The 12,108-nt window shown below is 40.0% G+C and overlaps 1 protein-coding gene across 1 annotated transcript in view; it reads left to right on the top strand.

Moving 5' to 3' along the window:
- Positions 1-12,108, top strand: part of LOC143718281 (NACHT, LRR and PYD domains-containing protein 3-like) — a 62,709-nt gene that overhangs the window by 42,878 nt on the left and 7,723 nt on the right. The gene's annotated exons all lie outside the window — the stretch shown is intronic.

Genomic DNA, 12,108 nt, shown 5'->3' with positions numbered 1-12,108 from the left:
ACCAAGACTGAACAGGACACGGTGGAGAGTTCCACACAAGCTCGACAGCCTCGGCGGCCCGTTTCAGCATAGTTGACAATTCTGGATCTGGCTCGGGCAACGTTATGCTCCCAGAGGGAGACAACGCAGTAGAGTCATCATCTCCAGAGGCAAGCTCACCCTCCGATGCTGCAATCGGCGTCCTGTCCTCTGGGGGAGCCCCGGGTGAAATGGCTGGCCCACCCATTACAGATGGACCAGCATGCTCCATGGGGGACTCCAACGGCTATGGTGGAAGGGAGGAGCCCACAAGGAATGGTTACCGGGCGAGACATCCAACACTATCCTCCTATCACCCATCCCACGCGGCACACAAGGGCGAAAAGCAAGTTTCGATCTCAACACCACAACAGTCATATTCCCGCAATGGGAACATAAACAGTCCACAAAAGCTGCTTCAGCGTGTTGTAAGCCCAAACACGCGATGCAACAATTGTGACCGTCAGAGAGGACCGTCCCAGTCATGAAACCTGTCTGGTCAGTGGAAATAACAGCAGGCAACACTTGAAGGCGAAGGACAAGAACCTTAGATAGTATTTTAAAGCCCACATTTAAAGGGCATATTGCAGGTTAGAGGACCCAACGAGTCAATGTATAGAAAAATAATGTAGGAACTATATATTTTCTTTAAAATATACTTATAAATACGCTACAGAAGCTTATGGAGCCGTTTTTGTGAGAGAATTTTACTTCCGCGTCTGAAAATGGGCGTGGCGGGCGTGACGTAAGGGGCGGGAGAGCGGTCGATTCAGACAACAGGAAAACAATGGATCGCAATGACATTTGGGACGCTGAGGAAATACTTACTCTTATGACGGACCACAGCCGTACAATTATGAGCCTGCTATGCTGCCAAGAGAGCAGGGACAGGCCAGGATTAATGTTAGACAGAACGGTCAGAGACAAACTGAGTTGTGGTGTGACGAGAACCAGTTGAGAACAGTAGAGGTGTCTTGGTGAGAGAGACCAGTGTTAGCTTATAACTTAGATATATACACGTTCGCTAACGATATACACTGTGCTCACAATATTGCACAGATTATTACCATCGTATATCAGGCCAGCAGGCGTGAGTATGTTTAGGGTAAATACTATTAAATGTATAAAAACTATACTTGAGTATGTTTGTATTGTACTAAAAACATACTCAAGTACATTTTTAACACATATTTTTCACCTGGGTTATAACATAAACAGAAAATTAAAGATTTGAATATTTAAACAACCTAGTAATTTTCTTTTTCAATTACAAGTTGCCTCTATTAAGGGTATGATTACCTATATCACACTATTTTATGCCATTGGTACAGTATAAGACGATCAATATTCTTGCTTCGGCATCCCATGTTAAAGTCCCTGTAAAGGCATTTAAAAAAAAAAATTCTAAACACATTATAAATGTTAGAAATGTATTGCTAAAACACATCACAAAGACTGTGAACTGTGAAGTACTGAATTGTGGAGTTAGACCGTTAAACAGTTTTTCACCATTGATATTTTACGGATTTTTTACCTGATCATACCTGATGACGCACCTACCTGATGACGCACTGGAGCCCCTGAGGCTGGCCGCTCCCCTAACAATATAAATAGAGCACATTCACATCAGTTTGCCGCTCAATCGCGAGTTACTGTCAGTATTATTAGTTACTACAGCTTACAGTTTGCTAGTTAGCTATGTCTTCATAACAGAAATGCGTACTACCTGGATGCGATCACGTACAAAACAGATCGGTGTCCTTATTTAAATTTCCTAAATACGATCACATCAAGAAGAGGTGGATTAATTTTGTGAAGAGCCAACTTGATGGAGAGCTGAGGATCCCCACCAAAACCCGCCTCTGTAGTGATCACGGGATAGTTTTATAAACTTTCGTTGGAGACAACCGGGATTCACTGATAATCCGCTGTTACTGGTGAATCTCCCGCCTCGGCCTTCATCCTCCCGTCGCACCGACAACTGGTGACATCATCGGGAGTGCGTGCCCACCAATGAGTGTAAGTTGGCTTGTGCGTTTATGTTATAATTAACCTAATAAGCTGCTAGGAGCATCCATTCCGGCTGTAGCGGGTGACAGTTGATTGTGGCGACGGCACCTTTACCATGAGTGGGCGTGGTTTCAGCGCAGCCAGCGGACACGCCCCCAGCGTTTGAGAGCAGAGACTACTGCTCATTTATTTCAAGATTGTGAGCTTATTTTATGTACTTGCCGGCTTTTTTTACCATTCAAATTTGGCTGGGTGTCTAATAACACATTTTTCTGTGATATGACAAACTCAGAACACATACTTCATTTTGACTTTACAATGACTTTGAACTCCATCATATCGCCGGGATGATAATCCTACGATCTGAAGTGAACGCTACACACGACCGCGTTTTTCGAAGCCGATGCGGAAGAGAAATCCCATCTCTTCACCTGCACAACCCGCACCAGGCACGAAAGATATATAGCACCGTCCTTTTTCTTGTTATGGAAACCTGTGGACTCAATGTCCTGACGGGCCGGAGTTTTTCCACAAATCTCCACAAACACAATAATTGACCATGACGATGATAAATTAAAATACAAAAACTACCGAAACCACAATGACTCAAGATAGCTCTTACTTAACACCAGCCTACTCTGCACTGAGCTGAGGCTCCCTCTCCCTGTCGTGACGTAAAATGACGCGATTATGAAAAAAATCCCGTTTTTATGAGCAGTCCAACAAACGCTCACTTTATCTACTAAATTAGTGTCCTTATGTCGTTTTAAAACATTTTATATCCTGCATTAACTTTTCATATGGTATTTTCATACAAGGTTATATATTAATCTTGATTTTTTTTTTACCTGCAATATGCTCTTTAAGAATGAAATTGGTCTGTAGCTTCTGCAAAACGCAATGGATTTTTATCTTTCTTAAGCAACAATGAAATGGATGCCTCAGACATGGTTGTTGGGAGCTGGCCTGAAAGAAAGGCCTCATTATATTCCCTTTGTAGAATTGGGACTTAAACAGAGGAGAAAGTCGAATAAAATACGATGGTAAAGGCATCAGTGCCAGGAGATTTGCCATTCTGAAGTGAATAAATTGCCTCTTGTACATCTGTGGTAAACACAGGCCTGCCCGAATCATTTGTGGAGCCATCGTTAACGCAGGGGAATATTAGTTGATTAAAATGTTTGGACCATTCCAATTTTTTTATATTGTTATATTCTGAGGGGAAAGGATTTGAATGATATTTTGAAAATAATGAAATTAATTTCCTCCAGGTCGGAAACTTTCACCGTTAGAAGATTTAATTTTAGGGACCAGTCTAGATGCATGGACAGTTCGAGATTGAAATAGCAAATGATTTGCCAGCTTTTTCACCAAAAAAAAAAAAAAAAAAAATGCTACCTAACACTCAACAATTGCTTTTCGACTTTGTGAGTTAGAACTAAACAATACTTTGAATGAAATTGGAAACGTTTTTAATAAATTGTGGGTGAAGGGGTCAGAGAATATTGGAGGTGCGGTTTAGAAAGTTGTTTGGATATTTCTGCCATCCTGGCATTCTCAGATCTCCTCAAATGACAAATGCAATTATTTTTCCATGGATGTAGGCTTTGAATGCCTCCCACAGTGTGATGCTGCTAATAGAAATATTGTAATGCATTTCAATATATATATTTAAATGAGATGGGAGGAAATATTTGAAGTTGTTATCAGAAAGTAAATGTGAACTAAATCTCCATTGTTTATAATAAGTTCTGGCTTGTGTTAACCTTAAATCCAAAGATGTGGGGTCATGCTCGGAGACGATGGCGCGTTCTCCAGTCCTCCTGGGAAGTTTGTGTTTATGACGGCAGGTGCGTTCAAGTCAATTTCCTCAGAGTAAGATGGCAGTGTACTTTCTCTTAATTACACAGAAATGCAGCAAGGTTCTTAAACTATTTCTAGAAATTTAAGAACAAAGAAATGTGGATCAGGTGTATTTTGATTATTCTTTGAAGCCACTGCAAACTTTGTTACATATTACATTGTTATATTATAACGCCAGTATATTCTGTGCAGGCAATTAGCTTGCTTCACTGTAAATAGAAAGGCCTGACAATATCACTGCTAAATACCTTTAAGTATTGTGGTATTCCGCCAATGACTCATCTTTGCTTGACTTGATACTGTTCTCTAATCCAGAAGGGACATATAAATCTGGTGTTTTATCTGACTGTTTTAGTGATCACTCTGTCATTTATTGTGTTTGCAAAATCAAAATGCCACATTTCCCTCCTAAATATATCAGAATACATCAATGTAAAAATACTAATGTTGATTATTTTATACAGGATTTAAACTCTATTAATTGGGACAGGTTCCAGCTAATTCCTTTTGTTGAAGATGCATGGACCTTTTTTCACTCTGAACTCACCTATGTAATTGATAAGCATTTTCAGTTTAGAACTATTAGAGTTAAAGGGAAGCACTTACCCGTGATCAGCTCTCATCTAATCAATCTTTTTAAGTAAAGAGATAAGGCATGGGCCAAATATCACCTTACTAAATCTGCCTCTGACTGGGATCATTATAGGACTCTTAGGAATCAGTGCAAGACATAAAACCCGAAACGCTAAATCCAGTTACTATAGAGACTTCTTTCTTAATGCCTTTCAAAACTCTAGACAGTTCTGGAATCATTTGAATCGGGTTCTCAATAGGAATAGCAAAACTCCTGTGAATCAACTAAAAACGAATAATGGTATAATTTCTGATCTGCTGATTATTGATCATGCTTTTAAGCAGCATTTTACAGCTATTGGTGACTACAAACATTTTTATTCCTATGCTAATGATAATTTCTTAACCTTGTCTTTTACCTCTGGTTCATTTAAATTTAATAAAATCATGCCCATTGATGTGTTTAATGCTACAGGTGATCTAAAGGACAACAATAGTACTGGTCCTGATGGGCTTGAGGCTAGGTATATTAAACTTGCTGCTCATGTATTGATATTTCCAGTTGCGAACCTATTTTATCTGTCTTTGACTACTTTCACCGTTCCCGCTATATGGAAATGTGCGAAAGTTACCCCTCTCTTCAAAACTGGGGATGCCTCTAATATGAATAATTATCGTCCTATTTCTATTATCTGTACCATTGCCAAAATATTTGAGAATTATTTTTTATCAATTATCAAAATTCATGAGATGTACTTATTGAGCTAGCTATAACATGTCTGAGCTATGATGTGTCTTCGGTGTGGGTGTAAGCTGCCTAGTAACTCAATTGTTTTGAGCATTTGTTTTTTGTTTGTTTGTTTTTCCTGTTGTATTATGTATATGTGTATTTGGACCCTCTTGAAAACGAGATGCTGCATTTTAAGGGGCTATCCATCAATAAATTGAAATTGAAATTGACATGCCCACAACTCGTAAAGATCAGGGCTTAAAGGGACAATGTGTAGTTTTTAGGTATTTTATTATCTAAAATCAATATTTGTATTCACAAATATGTCATCAATGGTGCGCAAATACCTCTCCCAATTATCTGACTTATCCTCTTAACCCTCTGGGGTCTGAGGTGTTTTGGGGCCCTGGAGGTGTTCTGACATGCTCTGACATTTGTGCTAATTTCTGTTGATTATGACATTTTCATAGCTAAAGTCTGATTTCACTGACAGATCGAGGATGGTATGGAGAGCTGGGTCAGTTTGGCTGTGAGAAGATCAGGCATGATGGTATTGAAGGCCGAACTGAAGTCCACAAATAAGTTCCTTGCATAAGTCCCAGGTCTGTCGAGATGTTGTAGGATATAATGCAGTCCCATGTTGACTGCATCATCCACAGACCTGTTTGCTCTGTAAGCAAACAGAAAGGTATCCAGCAGGGGTCCAATGATGTCCTTCAGGTGGGCCAGCACCAGTCTTTCAAACGACTTCATGACCACAGACGTGAGAGCGACAGGTCTGTAGTCATTAAGTCCAGAGATTTTGTTTTTTTGGGGGACCGGAATGATAGTGGAGCGCTCGAAGCAGCAGGGAACTTCACACTGCTCCAATGATCTGTTGAAGATCTGCGTGAAGACCGGGGCCAGTTGGTCATGAAAACTGGTTTTTCAGAGTAGCTTCTTTTAGCAACTCTGATCTCCTCTGTCAGTCTGTTTCTGGCCTGGATATACAAGATTTTATCCCCACTTCTGTAGGCATCCTCTTTGGCATGACGAAGATGTTTGAGTTTCCCAGTAAACCATGGTTTATCATTAGTAAATGATAAGAATGTCCTGGTAGGAATGCATGTATCCTCACAGAAACTTATATATGATGTTACAATATTTGTGAGCTCATCCAGATCGGTGGTAGCAGTTTCAAAAACACTGATTGGACCAGTGCAATCGAAGCAGGCCTGTAGATCCTGCTCTGCTTCATTCTTTTTACAGTCCTTATTACAGGTTTATCTGATTTCAGTTTCTGCCTGTAGGTCGGTATGAGATGAACCAAACAGTGATCAGAGAGCCCAAAAGCTGCCCGTGGGACGGAGTGATACGCATTCTTTATTGTGGTGTAACAGTGGTCTAGTATGTTACTGTCTCTGGTGGGACATGTACGTGCTGTCTGTATTTTGGTAGTTCACGGGAAAGATTTGCTTTGTTAAAATCCCCAAGAATGATTAAAAGAGAGTCTGGGTACCTTTGTTCTGTTTCGGCTATTTGTTCAGCCAGCTGTTGTAGCGCCGCGCTCACGCACGCGTCTGGAGGGATGTAAACATTCACGAGAATGAAAGAGGAAAACTCCCAAGGCGAGTAGAACGGTTTACAGTTTATGAAATGTGCCTCTAAATTAGGAGAGCACATCTTCTTCAGTGTTGTTACATCTGAACACCAACTTTCGTTAATGTAGAAACACAATCCACCACCTCTCGTTTTCCCCGTTAGCTCCGCGATGCGATCCGCTCGGAACAGCTGGAAGCCCGGCAGATTAATTGCGTTGTCCGGTATGGCTTCACTCAGCCCGGTTTCAGTGAAGCACAGAGCAGCAGAGTTAAAAAAGTCCTTGTTAGTGCGGGTAAGGAGAAGAAGTTCGTCCATTTTGTTAGGAAGGGATCGGAGATTCGCAAGATGAATACTGGGGAGTGCATAATGAACATCCTTGTCTGACCGAATCATGTTTATAAGGCCAGAGCTGAACCCAAACGCATTCACCGTTTGCCACAAATACTTAAGTTCAACTCTGTCAAAGGCCTTTTCTTGATCAATTGAAATCAGACAAATTTCACAACCCAATAAATTGGAGATGTCCAAAACATCACAAATAAAGATGATATTGTTAGATATTAACCTATTTGGAATGCAATAAGTTTGGTCAACATGAATAATATACTCCATAACTTTTTTCAGTCTCATTGCCAACACCTTTGACAAAAGTTTGTAGTCAGTGCAAAGTAGAGACACCAGCCGCCAGTTCTTGATCTCTTGTAAAACCCCTTTTTTGGGGAGAAGAGTGAGGAAGGCTCTCCTGCAGCTCAATGGTAAATGTGCTTTACTTAAACAGTCTCTGAGAACAGGCAACAAATCTTTGCCAATCACAGGCCAAAAAACTTTATAAAAGTCCACAGGAAGGGCATCAATGCCAGGAGCTTTACCGCTTTCTTGACTCTGCTGTGCAGACTGTAGTTCATCAGACTGTAGCTAGCCTCTTGGGAAACCTTAGGTAAGCCCTCATAGAAGGACTGCGCCACCTCTGGTCTCTCTTGGAACTCCTTCTTGAAGAGCTTCTCATAGAAAGCAACTGCATATTTACGGATGTCCACAGACTCTTGCAACAGTTGTCCAGCACCAAGCTGGACTGCAGAGAGTGCATAAGTCTCCTTTGTCCATTTTTTTCAAGGCTGAAAAAAAATTATGAGAAGATGCATCCATTTTGGCAATATTTTGATGACGTGAGCGAACCAGAGCACCTTGGGCAGAAAAACCCAACTCGTTAGATAAGCTGACTTTTTTTCTTTTGAGAACTTTAAAATGTTCTCCTTTTCTTGTTGAGTCTGCCAAATCTTGCAGCTTCACTATTTCACTCTCCAAAGCTTACATAGATCTAGTCATGTCCCTTGTGACATTGAGAGTATTTTTCGTAGGCACAGCTGTTTTATATTGACCTTCCCTACGTATGTCCCACCAATAGGGATGCTCATATTGACCATTTAACCGTTAACCTAAAGTAAAAATTTTAACCGAATAATACTACCAGTTAAACTGTTTAAAAGTTAAAAGGTTTTTTTATTTTTTTTATTTTGTTTTAGTGTGCTGCATGGTTTAAAAAATACACTCGCAACCACACGTGCCTACAGACATATTTCACTAAGCAAGCAAAATTAAGCAAGTGAAAAGAAGCAACTACTGTGTGGGGGAGCATTTTGACAGAAAGAGCGATGAAGTTACTTCTTATTAAGTTAAAAATATGCTACGCGGTATTAGAGATGCACCGATTACTTTTTCCTAGGCCGATTCCGATTTTCGATTTTTTTCATGAGTTTGGCCTGCCGATACCGATTTTAACTGATTCCGATTGAATTTTTTCTAACCACTTAACAGCAAACACAAATATTTATTTTCTATCTTTTCTTTAGTAGAACATTTTACATAGAACGTTTTTTTGAACAAATTAAATAAAATAGAACTATATAAATTATTACTCCTTGTGTGGGAAATTCACACATATCTAAGTGCAGTGTTATGGAATGGAAGAACCATTTTCACTTCCAATATTCAACAATTTTTTTTATATATATATTTACTTATTTAGGAAACGAAACTTCAGTATGAAAACAGGTTATGGCAATAAAATAATATATAAATAGCAAACAAAAATAAAATAAATATAGCCTTGCAGTATAAAGATATTTGTCAAAACACACACAGCCCTATTGCAATCACTTGTAACTCAGTGGCAAGTTTTATTTCGCAAACAGTTCTTCTCTCTCTGCCACATGTCCAGCCAGGCTAAACAAGCGCTAAGCTCGGCCAAGTGGAGCAAGTGCAGGGAAAACAATTGGGAAATAATAAAAATAATTTCTTTCCTGACATAGCCTCCTCCAGTTCTTGTTAAAACACACCAGACATGGAAATTCTGTGCATTTTGGGCACTTTGTGGGTGAAATCATATTTATTTTGTCCAACAAAAGTGTGCTTTCACTTTTATTGAGCGTGAGCAGCGCAGCAAAAATAGACTTTGCGCCGAAACCCCCGCTTCACTTCTGCTCACGCGCTGCTCCTACTCGACGCTCACACGCTGCTCCTGCTCCCGGTGTGAATGCACTCATTGATTAACATGCACGCTGGAAAAAAATAACCCTGCGCTGCTCACGCTTGCGGTGTGAAACGGCCGTAATTCACGAGGTTTCCTTCATGTGCTTCCGTGTGCATGAGTGATGCTGATGTTGCGCGATGTTAATCATGCGGCGCCCGAGTGCATCTGTCATTATCAATGACAGAACACAAACCTCTTCTGTGACACCATATTCCTTCAAACACATTTAAGGAGTCCATAACTTTGTAAAAACGGAAATCAATTACAAGTCTTGATTTGATCCTAGCTGCAAACGCCCTTTTAACATTGTTCACTTTTTTTTTCAAATTTGATCTCTTCTACTAATATAAATGGCCATTTTGGCTTTACCCAAAATAAAATTCAACAAATGACACATAGTTTCACTTTTGAACATATTTAAAGCCCAAAGTTTGCACAGAAAACTTCTCATTAAAACAATAAAAAAGATGTTGCAGACCATCAAATAAAGGCTTAAGCCTTGAACAAAACAAAAATGTGTGAAAAACAGTCTCTCTCTGGAAACAAAAAGGACATTCTTTGGCAACATCTGGATTTAAAACAGAAATAAAAGCATTTACAGCAATAATGCCATGCAAAATTCTGCATCTCTTTTAGCTAACGGTGGCTTGTACAGCGCTCTCCACTCTGGCCTGACATTGTCATTCATCTGAAAAACAGTACGCCATGGCATGTCAACTCTGTCATTTAGTCTCTTTTTGTTAAAAGATTTTACACAAGCTTTATACAATTTTTTTCCATTACTTTCATGCAAATCTATATCTGTCAACTTCTGAGATACTAAAAACACTCCTGTACATTCACCTAAATTTGGTGAAAGAAGCAGATTTGGAAATGTGTCCCTCTCATTAGGGATTGCTTCCCCTTCACAGAAACCTTGAAGCATTAAATTTCTTCCGTTGTAAGAGCAGATTGCAGTTTCTGTAATCCTTGTGCCACAATTCGCATGGACTTAACTCCCAAAAAACAGCTAAATCTTCAACCTTTTCAAAACTTGGGCCGGCCACATTGATTAAACACCGGAGTGTTGTGATCTTAGATTTAGCGAAAGCTGCAGACATTGTCCCACATGCACCTTAAAGGCCTCATTATGTTTCTGAGTCAACTCCACGGCGAGCTATGCCGTCACTCCTACGGCGTCGTGGCCGTTTTATGGTCCTGCGTCAGGCTGCATTGCATCGCGGTGCATCTGACCAATCACAGCCCTTGCGGTCTGCGGCGCCTTGACGCGTAGTTACAATTTTTTGGAGGTGCACGTCGAGCTACAGCGGAGGGGTCAGAGAGGGGTTCGCGACGACGCAGAGGGGTCTGCGGGGGTACGCTGTCGATTCGAGGCAGAAGCATAAAACGGACTTAACTGTCCAAACGTGACCCATAAATCAGAGGTTCTTTTAACAACCAAAACAAAGAGGATGTACACTCAATTCTTTTAACTTGAAAGAGGTCCCACACTTTAAAAAGATTCTTATAAAACTCCGGCATTCTCAATGTGTTGATTTTTCCAGGATTTAACAAGAACAATGACTTGTCCAAACATAGTCCTTCAGCAGTCTTTAAAACCGTACCGGCCACCGGCCTCCAGCTTAAGTTCTCTGGACCAGTGAGAAATCGCTGTATAAATTGTAGCCGAAAAGCTGCAGTCCTACTTTGCAAGTGTATAAGTCCTCGTCCTCCTTCTTTTGGTAAATATAATACATTATGAGGTATCCAATGTATTTTTCCCCCAAAAAAATTCTACTAAAAGAGACTGAATCTTTGAAAGTATCCATGCAGGTGGATCAACACAAGCCAGTCGATGCCATAAGGAAGAGGCCACCAACTTTTTTTACAATCGCTATGACAATTTTTTTGTCGATACGATAATTTCCTAAACTCTTAACACAGTTAGCACTACATCCGTCTGTGTAAGTTATACTATTAACACATTTATTGTTGCTTTAACACAAAATGCACACAATTAACTGCAGATCAGCAGATCTTCCCCGACCACAAGCCAAAAGGCTTTATAGAACTAGGATTCCATCTATCCCAGGTGCCTTGCCGTTCTCCATACTCTGGAGCGCTTCGTGCAGTTCTCCCAAGCTTATCGCTCTCTTGAGTTCTGCATTGGACTCTTCAGAGACCTGGTAGCTCTTCATAAAAACACTGTTCAACAACCTGATCTTCTGTGTGTTCACAACTATAAAGCTTTTCATAAAAACTATTTGCTCTTTTTGTGTTTGTGCGTATGTGTGTGCGTGTGTGTGAGAGAGAATGAAAAAGTGTGTGTGAGTTTGTAAGAGAGAGAATAAGGGTTCCTGCACACTTTTTAAAGTCAAATTTAATGTTTAAGACCTGCAGAAATCAAAATTAATATTGTACATTAGGGGTGTGCAATATTGACAAAAAATATATCTCGATATTTTCACAGTTTTGTTGAAATCAAAATCCATTTTTGCAGTGCAGAGGTGACACAGAAGTGGCATCAGTGTAATATATTTACGTTACCTATAACTGCACATCCAGTGAAAGCAATATCATTATTAAATTATACAATATAATAGACAAGCCACATCACACATAATGAACTTGAAAGGACATTACCCATTTTCTTCTCCTCTCTCCTCTCGCATGCAGGAGACTGACGTAATGCTGCCGTAAACGATTGTCACATTAACAAGCAAGTCCACAAACATATAAAAAATAATACGAACGCCAATTAGATAGTTTTAATTAGGAAAGCATTGAGATTCGTCTAAGTCAAAGTGTCATCTAAAATTTAAGA

Source organism: Siphateles boraxobius, unplaced genomic scaffold (genome assembly GCF_051911475.1).
Source record: "Siphateles boraxobius isolate OS27281-9 unplaced genomic scaffold, OSU_SipBor_1 61, whole genome shotgun sequence".
NCBI lineage: Eukaryota > Metazoa > Chordata > Actinopteri > Cypriniformes > Leuciscidae > Siphateles > Siphateles boraxobius.
Note: the sequence above shows the minus strand (reverse complement) of the source record. Positions and strands in the feature narration are given on the sequence as shown.